Source organism: Rattus norvegicus, chromosome 2 (genome assembly GCF_036323735.1).
Source record: "Rattus norvegicus strain BN/NHsdMcwi chromosome 2, GRCr8, whole genome shotgun sequence".
Classification (NCBI taxonomy): domain Eukaryota; kingdom Metazoa; phylum Chordata; class Mammalia; order Rodentia; family Muridae; genus Rattus; species Rattus norvegicus.
The window spans coordinates 115572284-115595221 of record NC_086020.1 but is presented as its reverse complement, the minus strand read 5'-3'; positions in this window follow the sequence as shown (position 1 = coordinate 115595221).

Sequence of the window (22938 nt, the reverse complement as noted above, 5' to 3'; positions counted from 1 at the left end):
GTCTCCGTATCAGAGCAACTTTGCAACCTTGTATTTTGACCTCAGAAACTCTCAATAATGCTTCCTTTTTATCTTCCTTCTTTCCCTGAACCAGCGTTCTGGGTTCTGTATGCAATGTCAAACCCATACAGAACAGTAAATGCATTCTTCCCCCAGGAAGTGTTCTCAATGGTAACGTGGAAGAAAAGCATAAGTTGATCATGCAATTTGGGTACCAACAGTTTGCCAACTCTGCTTGTTTTTCAAACATAGAGATATTTTTTATGTAAAAGGAAATACTGAAACAACTTTTAATGGCAGACGGCCGCCTCCTTACTGTGTAATGGCATGTTAGAACGTGCAAATCAAATGATAGAATGCTGTTAAGTGTTGAAGTGAATACCAGAAAATGTTGTCTGATGTAGAGAATCAAAAGGAGATCAACGTGTAGCCTTTAGGCTCTAGAATGTAGTTCTAGCTCTACTAATCCACACAACATTAGTTCAGTGATTCATTCTATCAGATATCTGTACTTTAAACTACTGGTCTACCTTCAAGAACAATAGATCTAAACCAGGAGTCCATACTAGACTTTAACTTTTAAAATTTATTCTTTGGTATTTTCATATGTGAACAAAACGTATTTTGATCACATTTCTCTCCTCTCTACAAGTCTACTACCTCTTAGACACTCTTCTTCTTTCCTTGGCCAACTTCAGATCCTCTTCTATTTAAATTTTATAACTCATCCGGTATGTTTAGTGCTGCTATAGGCACATGGGTGTAGAGCATCATCGCCTGAGATATGGGAAATCTACAAGGGAGAAAGGTGGCTGTCCTTCTCAGCATCTTTCAATTTCCAGTAACTCCTCAGCTAGGAGTGGGGCCCTGTGAGACCTTTCCCTTTCTGAGACAAGCATGGCAATTGTCTCAGTTTTGTGTAGGCATTTTGCTAGTTGCCAGAAGACCTGCTGTGAGTTCATGAGGAGAAAGGTTCAGAAGATGTCTTTCATTGCCCGGATCTAGCAGTCTTTCCGCCTCTTGTCTTACAATGGTCCCTGAACCTTGTGGATGGATCTGGCAGTTGTGGTGGTGATATAGAGGTCCAGTTTAGGGCTGCGTATGTCACGATCACTGTGACCAGTTGTGAGTCTCTGCATTCACCATTATCCTCTGCATCAAGAAGTTTCTCTCATGACTGATGGAAACATCCACTCATGTATGGTTAGAAGGTAAGTATTTAGAATGTAGATTGATACTGTGTCTATTTTAACAAAATTATTATAGTAAGGGCTGTTATCTAGCCTGCCAAGAATTCATGGCCAGATTTACAGTATGGGGCATAGGTTCCCTTCTCTGGAGTGGGACTTAAGTCCAATTAGAAAGCTGTTGGTCTCCCTTACCACATCCCTCACCTCACTGTTGCACCGGTGAGCCTGTTTCGTCAGGCCAGATGGTACTACATTTGATGGCTATGCTGTAACATCCAGCACTCAAAGCTGGAAGGGAAATGGTTACAGGTCAGTACCACTAGATTTCTCTGTGTTTTGGTAACCATGGAATATCGTGTCTTCATCCAAAATTTCCTACCAGCAATTTCATGTGCAATAGCTATAGCCTGTATTAATCTGAAGAATCTCTGGAACTTCCCTGACCAACAACAACTGACACTGAGCCTATTTTCCCCCTTTAGTAACATGTTTCTGGGAAAGCATTATTCCTCCATGTAGGATAATTTTAACTAGACTTAAAACATATATGCATCTTTAGGAAGCTTAAAATAGTAGGATTCTATATGGCTTTTCGAACATCCTAAGTGTTATCATTTTCCTCCACCTCCTCTCTTATCCTTTATATGTAGTATATATGTAACATACTGTGTGTGTGTGTGTGTGTGTGTGTGTGTGTGTGTGTGTGTATTTCTTAACCCCAATTCACTGAATTTGAATCCTCAAGAGGAACTTGGTCATACATTTTAACAGGAAGAAGCCCCATTATTCTGAGATCTATCCCCAATATTTCATGATATAGGAGCTCTCTGGGCCTTTGTGATACTACAACAGAGTATGGAAAGTCAAACCCAGATAATGCCACAGGGATTCTTGGCCCAGTCTATCTTCTCTCCTTTAATGGGCTGTGAGAACTAAGAACATTGTTTCAAGAAACAATCAGATCTGTAGCTGACATCATAGGTCTTCCTGAAAGAGAGGAAAGAGATGTGGAACAGAGATAAGAACCACCCTGACACGTCCCTACTTACTCAAAGACTGCTGGAGATCCCAGACAGCATCCTCAAGACTCCTCTGGATTCTTGAACTTTAAGAGGGACCCAGTTGTTCGGATGTCCTGACTCCCATATATTTATTCCCTGAGTGAAGTAAAAAGGTCTGGGTGAGATCATGCATCAACCTATGAAAAATGAACAATTAAAACAATGAAGTTGTCAGTTCTTTTACTAGATTGCAAATCAATAACCTTCCTGTCAGATGGGCTGCTCTGCTGCACCATTAGTTTAATACAAAGACATTCTGAGGAACTGTAGGTGACAGCTGATCCATCATCTGGTGGTTCTGAGCTTCTGATAGAGACCTGAGCAGAAGATGCTGCCATAAAGCACAGAGGTGAGGTTCAGTCTGTGGAAACCAGTGTTTAAAGCAACATCTGAATTGTTCAAAACTGATATGGTGATATGCTAAATGCTTCTGTGTGTGTGTGTGTGTGTGTATTTGTGTGTGTGTTTGTGCCTATATGCATGTTTGTGTTAATATGCATGTATATATGCATGCATGAATGTATGCATAGTTGCATTAGTGTGTGCTTGTGTGTATATGCTTGTATAGTATATGCACGTGTGTGAATGTGTGTGTATGCATGTGTGTGTATGTACCTGCATGTGTATACTTGTCTGTGTGCATGTGTATGTACCTGTGTGTTTGCCTGTGTGCACGTGTGCATGAGTCTATATGTATGCATGAGTGTGTGCCTATATGTGCGTACATATATGTATTTGTGTGTGAGTGAGTGTGTGCATGCTTATTTAGCTTGTTGGTGAAGTTGATTGAGGTTTAAATACAAGACCAAGATATTTGTGACAGTCACAGTGAACAGACTGAGGCTAAGTTTGGACAGGTCTTCCAGAGGAAGCCCCTGTATATCATCTGAATGCTAAAGATGATGAATGAGCGATTGTAATGCCAGAACACTGCATTCTCTCACATGTTTTGCTTCTGTTTGCCTTCTTAGAAAATAAAAAACACCAATCTAAATAAAATAACTGAATAATGACAAGTTCTTTCAAGTTGGTGTGTCATGTGACTTTTGATTTTAGGAGAAAAATATAGAATTAACTTTTAGAAATCATATTAAACAAGGGAATTCTTTCATGTGAAGAACATATGGTAACAGTAAGGAGGGCACCACAGCAGAGCTGGAGCAGGAACAGTTCGTGAAATAATGGGACTTACTAAAGTCTCTCTAATTGATTTTGTTCCAATTAGAATCTTATCAAGGTTGACCTCTCACCTTTTAATAAAAACCTGGAATACTTTCAAAATCAGCAAGAAAAAGCCAGTACTCCTCCCCCTTTACAGTGGTTTGGGCATTTACTTTTACCCAGATTATAGCTTCACAATCAAAATATTTGGTTATCTCTAATTCAAAAGACCATCGTCCATTCCTTCTAAAAATACATTCACCAGTCAGTTTGCAGAACAAAAATATGGCTACCCTCCGTAAAGAAGCAACACAATGAAGGTTTTGTAATTACTCTGCCATCCAGAAAGATGTCAGCTGGAAGAGGACCCAACTCCACTGGTTTAAATGGGACTGACCAGTAGATCCAGGGGCCCTTGGGGCTGATAAGATAACAAGAATGTCTTAGGCTGATAGCCAGAGTTATAACATTTGTCCTCATGGTGTCTTCAAAATTTAGGAATGTTGAACTATGCCTCTTAATTTCTCTGAAACCCTGAGTGAGGGAGGAGGGAGGAGCAACCTCATCCTGAGAATACTCTTGACCCTGGCTTCAATACTCATTTACTACATTGTCCAGTCATTGTCACTGTGTACATAACAGTTTCAAATTGTTTCTAAGGAGACCATATTGGAACACCAGGATGATAAAGCAACTCATGGTCTGGATATTCCCCTGGGACCCTGTCAGTCTTTCATGTGAATTTCTGTCCTCAGTCTTCTTTCCTCACATCTCTCCTTTTGGTTTTCCTTTAAATATCTGCTGGAATCACAAGCCAATCGTCCCATTCTCTCTCAAGGCCATGACCTTCTGTGAACAATCCCCAAATTCTCAATGTGATATAGTCAATGGTCTTTTGGATCCATTCGCTAAATAAAATTATATTTAAATTATTAGCTATAGCCTTTTCATATATTTTGACATCATATAGTTAAATATGATAAAGGCTTTCATTATTAAGGGAGTTGTGTATTGAGCTATTATTATGAAGTTGACCCTATATGATAACAAGACTCCTAAGAAGTAAGTTCAAAGTTATATGCAGTATTAAGGAGTGCAGAGATTTTTTAATAATTTTAATAATGATCCCTCAAAAACCCTCATGTCCTAATTCTTAGAATGTATGATTACATGAACTTACATGAAGAAAGGAATTTTGTAGCTATCATTAAGTTGAGCATTTCAAATTTTGGATTATTTGAGTGGATTTAATAAAAATCATAAAATGCATTAGAAGAAGATAAGAAACTAATGAAGCTGAGCTGCTCGTTGAGGATAGAGATATAAACTACAAGCCAAGGATTGCAAGTGGATTCTAGAAATAATGAGGCGATGAAATCAATAACTCTTTTGCTTCAAGAAAGAGTGTGGCCTTGAAACATTTGACTTTTGCCTTCTGGCTTTCATAATGATGTGATAATAAACACAAGTCACTTTGAGTCAGTAATTTGCATATGAAACTTTGTTATAGCCACAGGTTGTACTCCTTAAGAGTACACTCATGACTCCTCTGAGGCACTCATGGACTCTGTTCTCCTATGGAAAACCACTCTCCACATTTTTCTCTGTCGTCCTTCCCTTGATCTACATGCTCTGTCCCTGATGTTTAGCTCTTCAGTTGCACAGTGCTCTCTTCAAAAGGACACAGGGAGCCATGCACTCCTGTCCCACGCCTGCAAATTCTATTAAGGCTCTAATGCTGCTCCCTTGTCACTCCTGCTCCTTCACAACAGCGGAAACTTTGCTGTCTGTTTAGATGGTCATGTGACCATGTTTCTCATTTCACTACTTTTAGCTTCAAGACTGCACAGATCTGACTTGTTCATTCTTTTTTTTTTTCCGGAGCTGGGGACTGAACCCAGGACCTTGCTCTTGCTAGGCCACTGAGCTAAATCTACCACTGAGCTAAATCCCCAACCCCTGACTTGGCCGTTCTTGTCAACCTTGTATCTAGTAATATTCACCAGCAGCTTCTTGGTGAGTTGAGAATCTTCAGAATTCTGCAGCTCATAAGTAGTGGAAATATGTACAAATTGTTTTTTAATACTAGATAATTTTCCCTAATTGTTATGACACATTTTTCTGCACAGTTTGCACATACATAACACTTTTCTTTAAGTTGGTTTCAAATTCAAGTTTTTTAAAAACATTTTTTTATTTCTGAGAATTTTATGAATATATACATATATATGTATAAATATATATATATTTTTCCCCACTCCTCCTACTTATTTTCCTCCTTCTTCTTGATAGGCCCATAAGTCCAATTAATGCTGCCCATACATGCATCAATATGTGAGAAATTTATTGTCCTCAACAAAAGGCATCATTGTCTTACTCTCAGCAGTGGTCATCTGCTAATAATTCTTTGGAATGGTGTGGGGCCTAGAAAAGCATCTCCCTTATCCATGGAGAGCATCTTTCCCATCATGAAGAGCATCTCCCCGGTCCATCGAAAGCATCCTCTCCCTCATCCATATCAGTTTTAAGTGGCTTGACTGTGTGTGCCTGGTGCAAGTGAGCCCAACTGCTGGGAGTTCTGCAGTGCAGCGGCCATGCCATGTCACAACACTCCCCTCCATCCTCTGACTGTTGTGTTCATTCTGTCTTCTATTCCACAGCAATGTTCCCTAAACCTCGAAAGGGGTGGTAACAATGGGTAGTGGCTGGTCACTCAGTCTTTCATTCTAGCACCTTGACCATTTGTGTATATCTGCATTGACTGCTTATAGAAACATGATTGAGAGCGTCCATGATCAATGGGTAAAAATATAAATGTTCAGAAGTCAATTTGACATCATGGCCATTTTGCAAGATAACAATATTAAGTTCTACTCCAGCCCAGGACCTCTTCAACTGTAGACTTTTCCTATGAGTTTTGAAATTTCCTCTGTGTGTAGCATATCTCAAATATATTTTAAAAAACCACCACCAACAAAACAAAACAATTATTGACTTATAACCAGTGTGCCAGTACTGCACATTGAACATATCTGGTCTGGCAGGTGAGCATTGTAAAATGCAGGCTCCAAAACTGAGTATCAAAAGAAAGGTAATAAATTTTGTGACTGCCTTAAATTCTCTGTTACTAAGTCTTCTGCAGTACTCCTCATAATAATCTGTGCCATATATTCTATGGATCTTTCTAAATCTGGTTTTAGAACTTTATGTGTAGTTTGAGGCCACAGATCATGAAATGACAGTGACCTGCTCCCTTGGTCCAGACACTTACATAGTCTCCCTAGACTGCACATTTACCTGGCACTTTCACACAGCCCAACTTTTTGATAGCTCATTCAAATCACACCAGCTCAGATTTCTCTGTGCCATTAGCCCCCACGCCTCAAAATGGAAAGTAGGCAAATTAGTTGAGGTGCTATAATTTATGGCCCAGATCCCATTATGTTGAGAATCACCCCCTTATAACTCTTAGTGTAGTTAATCATGGCGCACTGTGGGCAGGTCTTCTATGGGAAGACCAAACTTCATCATCATATAACTGTCACAGCAGACACGGATTCCAAAAGCCAGGAAGAATGTGTAATCAATTCGACTCTGACTTCTTAAAACTTTTGTAAGACTCTAATGAAGACAAATTATTTCGAGAGTTGATAGTTGATTGTCAGCCTTCCGTGTAGATACCTCCCCTTGAGGAGTTCATATCATGTCACAGTGGGGTGGAAAGAATATTCTCAGTTTACTGACTATGAGGTGGAAAAGGCAGGAAGGTCACCTACAACCACCTCCACCCTGGTTGGTTCTTATTTTTTTTAGACACCAATCAACCAAGTCAATATGCTTTCTTGACAGTACAACCAAGTGTGTCTTTTGAGTCCCTGGCAGATTCAAGATAAATGTTTCACGAACAGATATCTGAGCAATCCTTCTTTCTAAATTAGAGTGTCTATACCCACAGAAAAGTATGTTAAAAGTTAGTGTAGGTATTGCTAGTCTATTTTAGGTCTATAGGACCTAATGGACAACTTGCTTGCTTTTTTCTCCCCCCACTGAATTTGTTTAAATTGCCGTGTGTCTATAACCATGAAACATAAACTGTCTACTTGATTCCATGTTCTGTGCTGAAAAAATACCCATATCCATTTTTACTGTTTTAAAATGTCTTGATGTGATTTAGAAGTTGGATGGAGGGACATCAATGTTGAGGCTACATAAAGAAACAGCAGAACACGGCTGAGGGGCTGACAAGCGACACAAATACACTACCTGCTAATGTGCAGAGAGAAACCACCTTGAGACTTTAAAACAGCTACCCCAGAAATAATATCTTTATCCAGATATGAGGTCCCAAATGAATTATACTATTATTTTAGCTGATTTTCCCTGACATCACACGATGACTTTTTTCCATGACAAGAAAATTGCAGGCAACCCTTGACAGTCAATCACAAATTGACTGAACAAAACAAAATCAAACAGTGAAGTAATCCCCAAGCAAATGTAATGAAACCTAAATCCCGAAGGGCTGTGCACTTCTGTAGGCCATGGTCTTATTTAATAAGTTGCCCCTGCTTTCACTTTCAAGACCATATTTACACAGACAAATTCAATTCATTCGGGTTTCCATTTCCTCTTTCCCTAAGTCTGCCCACCAGGCACATGTGGGAAAGACTGTAACCAGGTACATCAGTGTTCAGCAAGGAATAGACTGTCATCCAGTTACTGGAAGATGTACCTATCTGCCTCACTTCATGGAAACCACTGTCAGCTCCGTAAGTATGCTCTGTAGAGAACTGTGATTAACTAAGAAGAGACCAAAGGGCTGGACTATTTGCTGTTCAGAATAAAGGGAAAATGTGAATGTAAGCTTCAACTTCATAACAAATTTGGGGGATTTTTTACTTGTGTAATGGGAAGTAATATTGTCTAGTCCCCCACCAACACCACCTCACTTTCTCCTTTTCTTGTTTCGTCCTTTATGTTCAAAAATTTCTCCAAACTCTTCACAAATATTCATTATGAAAAGAGACAGAAAAAAAAGGTATGAAAAAATGTGCTTACCATTGTATATCAACAGAAAACAAATGGCAACTTATTTAAAGTGATTCAAATGTAAGATGATCCCATGACTGCTTTAAAATAAGCAAATTAAATGCATTGTTATTCTGTAAAGAAAACGACGACTTCAAGTGACAAAAAATGCCAGTTACTCCCAGTCCTGTAATAAAACAGCACTGTCCTTAAACCCAGAACCTCATATTGATTTGCTGGAGCATTTTAACATCAAAAATGGTTATAGAAGAAAGAACACACTAGAAAAGTCCCAAGGAGTATGTAAAAATATTTGATCAACTATTTAATTTTTAAGCGTGTAATGACTTGTAATGTACATTTTATAGGTGCAAGATGTACCTGGCCAAAATGATTTGGCCCCAGTTTCATTTCTTTCCCCAAGTGGGCAACTGCTACTCCTTCCTCCAATCAATCCAATCAGTTTCTCTTAAAACATGGATTTCTGACCACACTAATTCTCTAAAAGCTCTAGACAATATATTCCAAATATCATTGATACATTTTAAACACGGGCAAATACAACCACTATTAAATGTACATGAAAATTGTTTCGATTAGCACTTTCAAGAGCTATAAATAAATTCCAGTTGAATTTGTGAATCATGAATAATGATTGTGAATAATGAATAATGTAATCGATTTCTCTTAGTTTGTGGTTATGGTCAATCTCAAATATCTTGTCCTAGAAAGGTATTGTCACCCATCTCAGAAGAATGGCCTTCAAGGCCTCAAAGACATTTTATCTTGAGAAACCTATATCAGATTATACAAGTTTTGGTTGTATTTTCATTTCTGAAGGCAAGCTACCTTGGATTAAGGGAGGTAGCCTCACCTTATAAAACTGAGGCTTGCTGAGCTGGGAGCAGCTCCCTGGCTGTCAGGTTGGCTCAGCTCCAAGCAACACGTGGTTTGATACAACTGTGAGGGCTCTTTGGCAGCATCTGCTGTAATTACAGGACGATGAAGAAAGACCCAAGAAAATAACCATAAAAGGTGTAGCTGGCTCCAAAGCAAAACTTCAGCAGCCAAGAACAACTGGGCTTTCATGTTCTCAAGTTCAGAGTGGAGAATCAAACGTTTCTTTAAGCAGAAGTCAGAGGAAGCAGGCAAACTCACCCTGAACATCTCGATGCTTTTTCAAAGCCAAGAGGCAAGGAAGCTCAGCCTGAGTATGGGGGTCTCACACAGGAAAAGAGCAGTAAGTACAGAGGATGTGAACCCACAGTCCCATAGAGTTCGTGACCAGTGAGAGGTCTTACACTATTGTAGACCTTGGAAAACGTACACTTCTCTCTAATCTGCAGTGTATGCTATTTAGAATCACCCTTCCCTCAGCTCTCAGTATTCGGTTTTGTGAAAGGTCCTCCACACTTCCAGTAGATGCTTTGAGAAATGTGGTAAGATTAGCTTTGCCAGGTCAGGAGGATGGAAAGGCATTCATTAAAAGATCATCAGTGAGGACATTGCCCATGGCCATGAACATTCATGGTGAGAATATTTCAGTTTCTTCTCCATTAGAATAAAGCCAAATGTGCCACAATGCCTTCCCCATACATGTGCAACCTTTTCAAATACTAGGCAAATGGACTGAGGAAAACAGATGCATGCTATTCATTTGCTTGGGAAGTATGTGCCTCGAGATACAGCCACAGCCCTGTGTGCCTAAGTGAAATGCCATTCGCATAATCACAATGTGCAGTAGCAGAGGGGCCTGCCACAGAGCCTGAGCCTTCAAAATTTAAGTAAATCAGAATGGTAAGTTCCAAATTAAGTTGTCGTTTTAATTAGAGTCAAAGAGAAGATTGAGAATGGGGAAAACGGCCATTTTGGAATGGAAAATTTCCTCATACCCCTGGCTTATTAGATATTTTCACGAAGAATAACTGTAAGAAACAAAGCAAGTGCCAATCATGATCAAAATAGAACATTAGGAAATGAGGGAGGGGAGACTTGACTTTATTATGACAACCTAGTAAAATCCTCATGCCTGGTGTATGTCCTTCCTTGTTAAGTTCAGTGAACCACAGAAATGTGCTCATGAACCAAGAAGTCTAATGGGCATGTGGGACAGAATTGAATGAAGGATATTGGATACTCCACAAAATAATTAACCCTTGAGAAATAAAATTAACATAGGGTCTATAAGCTACACACCGTGCTCGGGATGTAAATTTAATGAGTCGGGGACCAATAGATTTGTGCATATGTTGTCTTTTTATGAGTGACATAGTCTTTAACAGGTTAGTCTCCTCAGATACAATGTATTGATTTAAGAAGGATAATTAAGTTAAAGGATAACATTGATGTCTATTTTTTTAAAACATTTCTACACATGATGAAGAGAGAAGTAGCAATGAGTTTAATAAGTGCAAGCCCACCCATCGATAAGATGGCGCATGTCCTGGGCGAAAATGACTGTCCTATAGCTTCTACTCACAGAAGAGTATCTTAAAGCCTGTGCCTTGCATCTGTGGTTATTGAAGTCTGTAAGACAATCACTCAAAGTCATTTTTCCTGTTCAGTGAATATAGTGGTTCTTTATATTCAGAACAATAGCCACAGTTATGCATTCTTATCCAGAAATGCCTCTCTTTATTTTGAAGTGAAGCTCCTTTCCTTTTTACTTGACCAGGCATTCATACCACGATTATCCTGGTTATGACTCTAGAGTCTTCTAGAACACCTGCTACACTTTAGTCTTCTTTTGGGAAGCAGCATGCCAGAGGGGCACATTTGACCACATTGGTTCTATCCATAGAGCCTTGGTTTTCTTATTTTTTCCTCTTCAAGTCACCAAACATTATTTTCCAACATCATTCATATTTTGTAAATCATTAATTTTATAAAACTATGAAAATTACATTCTGAAGACACATCCAGCAAGATATGCAGGAAAATGTTTATATCTTAGTGAATCTAAGAATATGGAGCATATTCCTCTTTTTAGCATTCTTGACTACATTTTAGAAGAGATAGAAACTTCAGAAGCACTGGCCACAGCTAAGAATGCTATGAGCACTGCTCTGCTTTGGAAGGAGGAAATAGAGTAACACAGTAGCTCAGAAAAAGTGACAACCTCTCAGTGTTTATCCTCTCTCTCTCTCTCTCTCTCTCTCTCTCTCTCTCTCTCTCTCCCTCCCTCCCTCCCTCTCTCTCTCTCTCTCTCTCTCTCTCTCTCTCTCTCTCTCTCTCACACACACACACACACACACACACACACACTTCGTTTAAGGACCTACTGAAAGAGGAATAGTGATGTTTGTGTTTACTCAGGCAATTAAGTTGATGTGTACTAAAGATTCTCACCTTGTGTTCCTGGGCAGGTGGCTGCTGCCTCTGACTTATATAAGGACATTTCTCCTGTTAATTGTCTTGTGACAGCACCCTGCTATGCTGAGCATAAAAATCTAAGGACAAAGTCTCAAATCCTGAGGGCTGATGATGGACACCTATTGGATAGTGCCTTTGTGTCCTCAACTGTCAAGTGACCTTTGAGTGAAAGCCATCCCACAAACACTTCCTGAGGAAGGTTCTGGATGGCTCCTTTATGTTTGGTCTTCAAAGAGAATCTGTTGGAGAAATGTCCCCATGCAAGAGCATGTTCAAAAGCTATGGCCCCTGAACACTGGGAACACATTGTCTAAGGAAAGCTGTGATCTTGTAGGAGTAATTTCTTTGCCTTGACAGATTGGTAGGTTAGAGCCAAGTGCGCAGCCTGCTGCTGCCAAGGCCGGGGACCTCTTGTGCTTTTCTTCACGTGCTTACCACGGGCCCATCCCAGTTGTTTCGCACAGATGTTTCTTTCATTGCTGTGTGTTATCTGTCTTTCAGCAATCGACTCAATTCATTTTCGAAACGAAGCAAAACAGGTCAGTAAATACAATGACATAGGTAAGTATTAGAAAATGTGAGCATTGTGGCTCTCATGTTGAGGTTAGGGGTACAAATAAGATTCCAAAATGGACTTAAGAGGAAACGTACTCAATGTTCTTGAAAACATATATGTCCTGAAAATACACATATGTACATACACATACTCATAAACACACACACACACACAGAGAGAGAGAGGGGGGGGGGCATGTGGCAAAGTAAGACTGGAAGTTGTTGCTTTTAATTTATAAGTGAAATCTACCAGATGTTAGTTTTGAAACTAGATACAGAGTTTTATGTTTTTCATTCCAGTCAAAACTGCTCTAAGAAGGCAACAGCTTGGGACATCACACTTTGTTGTTTGTTTATTTCAAAATGACCTTTTGGCTGAAAATCAAACTGTAGGGAAGCCAGCAAGATACAGGATTAGGAGAAAGAGCCTTGCACTGGCAAGTGTCTAAAAGTCTTGAGTGACAGATATTCAATAAGCAAAATAATCATTGCGTGCCTTTTTGCCCTTTTGGGCAGCTTTTCCTGGAGATTGTGGACCTGATTGTGTTCCACAGTGTTCCTGTGGCTCAGTGACAGGAAGGAGTCATTGCCCACCTGGCTGCTATGGTGAGGCTGTAGGAGCATCCTTAAATTCACCCTGGGTAAGCACTAGACAGGCTGAGTTGTGACCAGAAGCCTGGTGCCAGGAGTGTGGCACAATTTGCCACATTTCCTTTTAAATGAGGCTTTGATCAGATGGCAGTCTATTTGTTACTCTTGAGGTGCAATGGCCTCCTAAAAGGCTACAGAAATTGGATATAAAAATGAAAAGTGATTTGTTCATACTCTGGGCTAGGAAGTACTGCTGTGGTAAATATTTTTAAATGCTCAACTTTTAACCTACTCTAGTGCCAGCAACGGTGGGGCCACAGAGCACGGCCGGGTATCTTTATCTCAGCAGCTCCATGCTGCCCCATGCACTCTCAGACCCCGATGGTCTGTGGCACCTTGCCACGCTGGTCCCTAGAGTTAGTTCCGGCTCCCATGGGGCCACATGGAACTAACTATAATTTATCTTTGGTTAATATCTCTCCTGGCGGCTCTCTGCTAGCCTCAAACTCTGTGGTCCCAGCTACCTGGTACAATCAAGACTCAACAAACTGCAACTCAACAATCAGATTTATAAGCTCAATTCTCAATCCACAACACATGCACACAATAAATGCACAACTGATTGATAGGAACATAAACTGCCCACTTACAAAAGATGAATTGACCTATAGAAATCCATCCCTTAAGAAATAGTCATAACAACCTGTATCTGTGTAGAGATGCATGTTGTCTCCCTCTTCTGCTTCTCACTCTTCTTCTAAAAGCTCTGTTCCCATCTCCCTTCCTTCTCATCCAATGACAGGCCTCATTTTATCTTGTGTCTGTCTTCACCTGCATAATGACATCAACCTACAAGGGACAGTTGAGGTAACACTGGCAACACTTGGAAAACTTCAAAAACATATTAGTGATGTAAAATGACAAGGTGCACGAACCCAACATCCTCTTCAGCCCGCATAAGCCAGCTGTGAGAAAAACAGGAGATGAAAAGGCGAAGACAGACTGTGTTAGCTAAACACTTGCTTCTCCGAAGTCTTAGCATTGATTTTTATCACAATGAAAATTATGAACAGAAGAATCTTCAAATCAGGGAGGCAAGAGCTGCAGCAAGGGCCACGCTTAGCTGTGCCATCGGAACTGACATTACCCCTTGCTCTGCTGGTAAGGACTGGGTGAACAGGCAGGCTGTGGGAACAGCCTCAAACTCTGCTGGGCATCATGTACTGCAGAAAGAATGTGGAAGAAACAAATATCCTATGTGCAGCTTTATATAGACACATCGGGACGGACTGGAATCTATGTATGATGGATGGCTAAACAGTTTCACGCACACATAAGAATATAAATGCACACACACACACACACACACACACACACAAACATCAACACAAATGCATAGATGAGTGCCTATGTACATAGATACATGTATACCCATATATATATATATATATATATATATATATATATATATATATATATATACATGTTTGTATTTCCTACAACTTGTACACGTGAGCTCCATTCTAGATGAAGAAACTGTCCAAATGGTTTGTGTTAGTTTTGAGCCCTGAAGCCAGAGTGTGCCTTAGGGACACATCTGGTGAATAAAGTTAGTCAGTGAAGCACATCCCTCATTTTACAAATATGGCTCAGCAGTTAAGAGCACTGACTGCTCTTCCAGAGGTCCTGAGTTCAATTCCCAGCAAACACATGGTGGCTCACAACCATCTGTAATGGGATCCGATGCCCTCTTCTGGTGTGTCTGAACAGAGTGACAGTGTATTCACATGCATAAGATAAATGAATCTTAAAAAAAAAAAAGCAAGCGTCTGGACCTTTGTTTGCTTCTTAATGTTGATTCTGTAAGAAGGAAAAGCATGAACCTGGAAAACAAAGCCCAGGAAAACTAGATGAGGACAATTTTATGAATACAGGAAACCGTTAGCCGGCCTTTCTCCCAGCATTCAAAGAGCTGGTGAATAAGTGTTTTCTATAAAATAGGATGGCGATGCAGATGCACAGGTTCATAGAATAAATTACAGAACAACCAAAGAGATAGACCCTAAGCTGAAGAGCTCAGAAAACAATGAAAATGAAATAAAGATCCCACATCATGCTAAGGAAGACCATGATAACAGCAGGGGAATGGGAAGGCAGGCACCGATGGCCCCTCAAAGACGTGGAGGACCCGATGATAGTAAGGAGAGTGGACAAGTGGCGTGCAAACAGTGGGAGGAGACACATAAAGCCAAGAAAGACAAAAGTACAAATAAAAGATTAACCAAAATCCTGTCCTTGGAACTCTGCCAAGAACGGGAGGGGATTCTGAAGCCACTGTGAGTGTGAATGAGGTGTTTTGTGGCTCGCAACAGTTGCCAGTGTTAGCATATCCTTAATCGACGTCCATTCATATCTCGCGGAAGAATGTGATCCAAGCACCTGATTCACAGCTAAGCTGTTTTCAACTATTGCATGGTGGCAAATGATCAGTGCGGTAGTTTGAATGCTTGGCTATAGAGAGTGGCATGAATAGGAGGTGTGGCCTTACTGAAGAAGGTGTGGCTTTATTGGATGACATGTGTCATTGCACAGATCAGCTTTGAGGCCTACTATGCTCAGGCTTTGCCCAGTGTGGAGGCGACCCTCTGCCTAGCTGCCTGCAGAAGACTGTCTCTTGCTGCTGTCTAGGAACAGGATGTAGAACTCTTGGCTCCTCCAGCACCCTGTCTGCCTGCAGGCTGCCATACTTCCTACCATGATGATAATGGACTGAACCTCTGAAACTAACTGTAAGCCAGCCCCACTTAAACTTTTCTTTTGTAAGAGTTACCTTGGTCATGGTGTCTCTTCACAGTAAGAAAACCCTAACTAAGACAAACAGCTACTTTTAAAAGTAAAATGCTACTGGAAAAAAAAGATATGTTTAAATTTTATAAGGAATGGCTAAAAGATAAACCAAGCAACTAAATAAAAAATGAAAAAACTATAGTAACCAGACAATAATATCAAATTCAGTTTAGTTAGTGCCAAGTTTAAAATAACTGTGTACAGTATGGCTACATGACACATATAGATGTAAATTGTAACAATGGAGGTTTTATCAAGCGTGAATGAGGAAAGTGAGGGGGTAAGTCTACTGGTCATCCTTCATTGACGTTTATGGGGTAGAAGCACCAATCCCTATCAACAACATGTTCCTAACACATGTGAATTAAGCATGGCAACTCAAATACTCTAAATGTTTCATGCAGACTCTAGAACGTTTAATGTTGTAATTGAGAATGTAATAATAAAATGATATAACTAATGTCGGGAGCAAAGAGGACACATAGAATTGTCTTCTTTCCACGATCATCGGTACTGGGGAGCTGACAGGACAGACATCTCCATGTTAGATAACAGCACACGCACTTTGAAAACCCTCCCTAGGTTATAAGACTCCATTGCACAGTGATGTAAATGACACAAAGCATGACTTGGATGTGAATCTAAAATCACAGGGTTTATGGGGGTGGTTATCAAAGGCTGAGGTGGTTGTAACTAGAGTGGAAAAAGAATGGGGGATGTTGGTTCTAGGACATATACTAACAAGTAAGTGTGTGGAATCACTTTCAGAAACTTTGCAACATACAGTGGGTGCCATGTGCTATTGCCAAAATGAGGCAGTGAGGGCAGGTTTTAATTACAGATCTCAAACATCCTAGTTGATACAGTATGTGACAAATTGTTTGGGTGAGTGGTTTTACCTTGCTGTGTTTGCTTGTTTATTGTTGTTTTCTCCTCTTATATCCATCTATTTTTTTCCTGCTTCTTGGAATTAAAGCAAGCAAACAAAAGCTATTCCAATACCTCTCCTAATATTGAAATCGAAAGGAGGCTTAGTTAGAGGTTAGGTGTTTCAAACTGAGTCTTGACTTCTGACCTTACTGGTTGTCTAAGTCTGCACAAGGCTTTAGTCTGCAAGCTTCAGGTTTTCCAAGAAAAAATCAAAACCACTGTAACCCACATCACAGGGGTGTTTGGGAGCATTAAATGAGATAATCCATGTGTGAAATATCATTATGTAAAAACTCTATAAACTAGAGGTTATAAATGGTAGGCCCTGGGCCAAATCTAGCCACAAATGTGTTTGCCTTGGCTGCAGAATATGCCTTCCATGCTGCTATAAAATAATTTTAATTAGTTGCCAACTCTCAAAGATTGGGGAATTTCATGTACTATATGGATATTGAGACTTCCTTAATATGGTAGTCTGGGGCCATAATTTTATGGCAACAAAATATGAGCGTCCTCTTCATGCTGTAGGGGTTCTAATCTCATATTGGTGGTGCCTCCTATCACCCCATGATATACCCATGGCATGAATAGGAAAACCCTCATCCATGAATACAGTCTTTCTGTACTCATTGGTACCTTAACTGCTGTTGGCAGCACCTTTGGTCTCTACCTTCCTCTGCTGAACTGTGAGGCACCAGAATATTAAGGAAAGCACTGCGACTCCTGCCTCCCTACCCCTTTCTGGGACATTAAATAAAGTACTCCCTATTATTAGTTACTTTTCTGTTTCTGTGATAGAATATTCTGACCCAAGCAGCTTAAAGGAGGAAGAGTTTATTTTGGCTCATAGTTTTAGGACACAGTCCTAAGAAAGCCATGAGGACAGGAGCTTCAGGCAACGCATCAAACTGTATGTGTAATCAAGAAACAGAGACTACTGAATGCTACTGCTCAGCTTTCCTGCTTGCTTTCAGTGCAATCCAGAAGCCACACTAAGCGAATAGTGCCACCCTAGTTAATTAACCCAATCAAGATAGTCCCTGACACGCATGTGCAGGAACTAACCTAACCTAAACTAAAGAATTGCAAGTGTTCCTCAAGGCTTGTCTTCTAGATTCTTTCAGATCCCACTGAAGTGGATAGTCAACATTAACCATCCTACTCTCTGAGCTGAATTGCTGCTGACTGGTCCACAGGCAAGCTCTAGGTGCCAGTGTCCTGGGCACACAGTGCCAGCACAGTATAAATATTTGTGGTATGACTGGGAAATGAGTGAGCCCAGGGCAGTGCTGTATGTGGGACCTAGCAGACAGACTCAGGTGGTCCTTTGTATTAACAGATGCTTTTGCTCTCTTCATATGGAGACTATCTCAAAGGAGAAAAAACTTTGCTGACCCATGACATATTCATTTAATTTAACATTTAAAGATGTTTTCTTTTAGGTTGTATCCAGACAAGATATGTATGGCACCAATTGGGAACACAAGTGTATATATAAAAATAGTGTACGTTGCAACCCTGTGGATAGACACTGCAGCTGTGGCCTTAGGTAGACTGGGGATTACTGTGGGAAAGCCAAGTTGATAGTTCCCTTTAGCCCTCATACAGTACAGTCTAGAGCTCCCTGTTTTGGGGCAATGGGTAGAGGCCTGTGAAAAGGCTTTTTTCCCATAACTTGTTAAAATTACAACCACATTTCCAATAAAATATGCAAATATCAATCATTTCCTAATTTTTGGAACATCACTGAAAAATTCTGAAGCCTCTTAAGAAATTGAAATGGTATTGATAGGAACAAATTCCCCTGAGACTCAATTCTATCCTTTACCCTAAAGTCCAAAGTCATTGATAAAATCAAGTCAGATGAGCTTCAAGACTCCAAGCAGGGGGCTGAAGAAGCCTGAACGTACTGAAGACTTGATGAATGGTCAGAATATGCCAATCTTTAGGAGAGGAGCGGGTTTGTGTCCTGGAGCCCATCAGGTTTCCGCTGTGAACAAGAGTGGTTGTACCAGTCTGCAATCCCACCACCAATGGAGGAGTGTTCCTCTTTCTCCACATCCTCAACAGCATCTGCTGTCGAGATGAGTTTTTGACCTTAACCATTCTGACTGATGTAAGGTGGAATCACAGAGTTATTTTGATTTGCATTTCCCTGATGACTAAGGATGTTAAATATTTCTTTAAGTGCTTCTCAGCCACTCAATATTTCTCAGTTGAGAATTCTTTGTTTAGTTCTGCACCCCATTTTTAATAGGATTAATTTTTTTACCAAGTTGATATTTTTTTTCTTTTTTTTATTAACTTGAGCATTTCTTATTTACATTTCGAATGTTATTCCCTTTCCCAGTTTCCCGGCCAACATCCCCCTAACCCCTCCCCCTCCCCTTCTTTATGGGTGTACCCCTCCCCATCCTCCCTCCATTACCGCCCTCCCCCCAACAATCACGTTCACTGGGGGTTCAGTCTTAGCAGGACCCAGGGCTTCCCCTTCCACTGGTGCTCTTACTAGGATATTCATTGCTACCTATGAGGTCAGAGTCCAGGGTCAGTCCATGTATAATCTTTGGGTAGTGGCTTAGTCCCTGGAAACTCTAGTTGCTTGGCATTGTTGTTCATATGGGGTCTCAAGCCCCTTCAAGCTCTTCTAGTCCTTTCTCTATTCCTTCAATGGGGGTCCTGTTCTCAGTTCAGTGGTTTGCTGCTGGCATTCGCCTCTGTATTTGCTGAATTCTGGCTGTGTCTCTCAGGAGAAATCTACATCCGGCTCCTGTCGGCCTGCACTTTTTTGCTTCATCCATCTTGTCTAATTGGGTGGCTGTATATGTATGGGCCACATGTGGGGCAGGCTCTGAATGGGTGTTCCTTCTGTCTCTGTTTTAATCTTTGCCTCTCTATTCCCTGCCAAGGGTATTCTTGTTCCTCTTTTAAAGAAGGAGTGAAGCATTTGCATTTTGATCATCCGTCTTGAGTTTCATGTGTTCTGTGCATCTAGGGTAATTCAAGCATTTGGTCTAATAGTCACTTATCAATGAGTGCATACCATGTGTGTTTTACTGTGATTGGGTTACCTCACTCAGGATGATATTTTCCAGTTCCAACCATTTGCTTATGAATTTCATAAAGTCATTGTTTTTGATAGCTGAGTAATATTCCATTGTATAGATGTACCACATTTTCTGTATCCATTCCTCTGTTGAAGGGCATCTGGGTTCTTTCCAGCTTCTGGCTATTATAAATAAGGCTGCTATGAACATAATGGAGCATGTGTCTTTGTTGTATGTTGGGGCATCTTTTGGGTATATGCCCAAGAGAGGTATAGCTGGGTCCTCAGGTAGTTCAATGTCCAATTTTCTGAGGAACCTCCAGACTGATTTCCAGAATGGTTGTACCAGTCTGAAATCCCACCAACAAAATAGGATTAATTTTATTAGGTTCTCTGGAGTCTAACTTCTTGAGTTCTTTGTATTATTGGATATTATCCCTCTATCAGATGTAGGATTGGTAAAAATCTTTTCCCAACCTGTTGTTTGCTGTTTTGTCCTAATGAGGACACCCTTTGCCTCAAAATGTGGATGTTTCAGTACCTCTTAGAAGGGGAAACAAAATACTCACAGGAGGTAGAGGGTAGGAGGGAGCTTGGAGGAAGAGAGAAGGGGGAGGGGAAAAAGAGGGGCAGAATCAGGTATGAGAGGAGACGTGGATGATACACTGAGGGTCAAGAATTTTAACAGAGGTGTGTAGCAATGGGGGATGGGGAACTGGGGTTAGCCACCAGGAAGTCCCAGATGCCAGGAAAGCAGGAGACTTCCAGGACCTAACAGGGATGAGATCAGCTGAAATGCCCAACAAAAGGGAGGGAGAACCTGTAGGGACCATACCAGAGGCTAGGAAAGGCCCCTGTTTGGGGATGGGACCACCTAGCCTTCTCAAAATTTTAACCTATAATTGCTCCTGTCTAAAGGAAATACAAGGACAAAGAGTGGAGCAAAGACTGAAGGAAAGGCCATCCCAATACTGCCCCACCTGGGAATCCATCCCATATGCAGCCACCAAACCCAGTCACTATTGCTGATGCCAAGAAGTGCTTGCTGACAGGAGCCTGATATGGATGTCTCCTGAGAGACTCTGCCAGAGCCTGACAAATACAGGGGCATATTTACTCACAGCCAACCATTAGACTGAGCATGGGGACCCCAATGAAGGATTTAAAGAAAGGATTGAAGGAGCTGAAGGGGTTTGCCACCCATAGGAAGAACAACAATATCAACCAACCAGATGCACCAGAGCTTCCAGAGACTAAATCACCAACCAAAGAATACACATGGAGGAACCCATGACTCCAGCTGCATATGTAGCTGAGGATGGCTTTGTTTGGCATCAATAGGTGGAAAAGCCTTTGGTCCTGTGAAAGCTCGATTCCTCAGAATAGGGTGATGCCTGGGCGGTGAGGTGGGAGTGGGTAGGTGGGAGGGGGAGCAGCCTCATAAAAGCAGGGGAATGGGGGTGATAGAGGGAGAACTAGGAAAGGGGATAACATTTGAAAAGAAAATACATAAAATATCCATATTTTATATATGTATATATAAAATCAGACTAGGATGAGAATGGAGGTTCACAAACAAAACTCCAGGATAATAGTCCACTGTAATAGTGAGTAAAATATTAAAGATGGGGAAATAAAAGATGTTTCTAAATTTCCAGACTGAGCAACTTGAAAAAAATTAAAGTTGCCTTAGTTAGGGTTTTACTGCTGTGAACAAATACCATAACCATTGCAACTCTTACACAGGACAGCATTTAATTGAGGCTGGCTTACAGGATCACAGGTTCAGTCCAGTATCATCAAGGCAGGAGCATGGCAGCATCAAGGCAGACATAGTATATAGGCAGAGCTGAGAGTTCTACATCTTCATCTGAAGGCTCTTAGTGGAAGACTGACTTCCAGGCAGCTAGGACCAGGGTATTAAAACCCATGCCAGCAATGACACACTTTCTTCAACAAGGCCACACCTCAAAATAGTGCCACTCACTTCTTGGGCCAAGCATGTTCAAACCATGAGAAAAGCCATTTGCAAAATGGAAATACCTACCAATCCAACCATTGTCCCTTAGTTTATATATGTATTCTGTCTTATATTCTTTCTCTAACACACATAAGAACTAAGAAATTCTACCACCGTTCCTTTCACTTAACAGTTACAATGAGATCAGTAAAAGGGGACATACACATCATTTAATTTCTTCTGTATTTCCTGTTTTTTTCCCCTGCCCCACTGACTTTGTAAAATTATTCTGAGTAACTCCACATACATTGGAGAAGTTCCACGTATGTTAAAAAATAGTTTATGCTGCATGCCTAGAAAGGAGGTAGGAAAGAAGGATGGGGGAAATTAAGAGAAATATAAATTCTCGTCAGGTGAGTACACTTCATAAAACAGATGAGGAGCAGTCACACGACAGAAAACTCAATGAAGAAAGTTGAAGTCCTTTAGCCTCAGTCAAGTATAGCTCCTGGTACCCCAACATGAGCATCTCTATAGGAAGACGAAATTGCTCTACACAGGAGTGCCTGGGTTTTGTATTCACAGACCAAGGACATAAAACAAGTATTTCCTCAAGCATTCAGCCACAAAAATATTTATCTTTCCCAAACCTGGAGGTAAGACATAGTGTTCTGGATATACTAAGATAATTCTATTTTCTACTTGAGGGGAAATCCAAAGAAATACTTCAAAGATTAAATCCCACTGACTATAAAATATAACTTGCTCATAAAATGCCAACCCGCTGTTTACATAATGTTTGATATATGTATCAAACATGTATGCATACATGTCTTTTTCATTCTCTTTGTCCTTCTTTTTCTTCCTCTCCTGTTTCCTTCTGGCTCAGCCCCTGGGAGTCTCCAAGCAAGACTTCAAATACAAAGACCATATAAATCGCTTTTCATGCACAGCGCTTTATTTACTTAAGGAATTTAATTTATTATTAGTATCATTAGATTTAGCTGAAATCACATGTTTAAAGATTGCTATTTGGGTGTTAAGATGACCTAATTTCTTTCCTTTTTGTGTGAAAAACAAAATGAGAGGAGAAAGTGCTTACCTTGGCTTATAGTCGAAAGGGGATGCTGTCTATCACAACTGAAATTTGGGATTAGTCCGTCAAGGAACAGGAGGCTGGCTGCTCACATTGTGTCT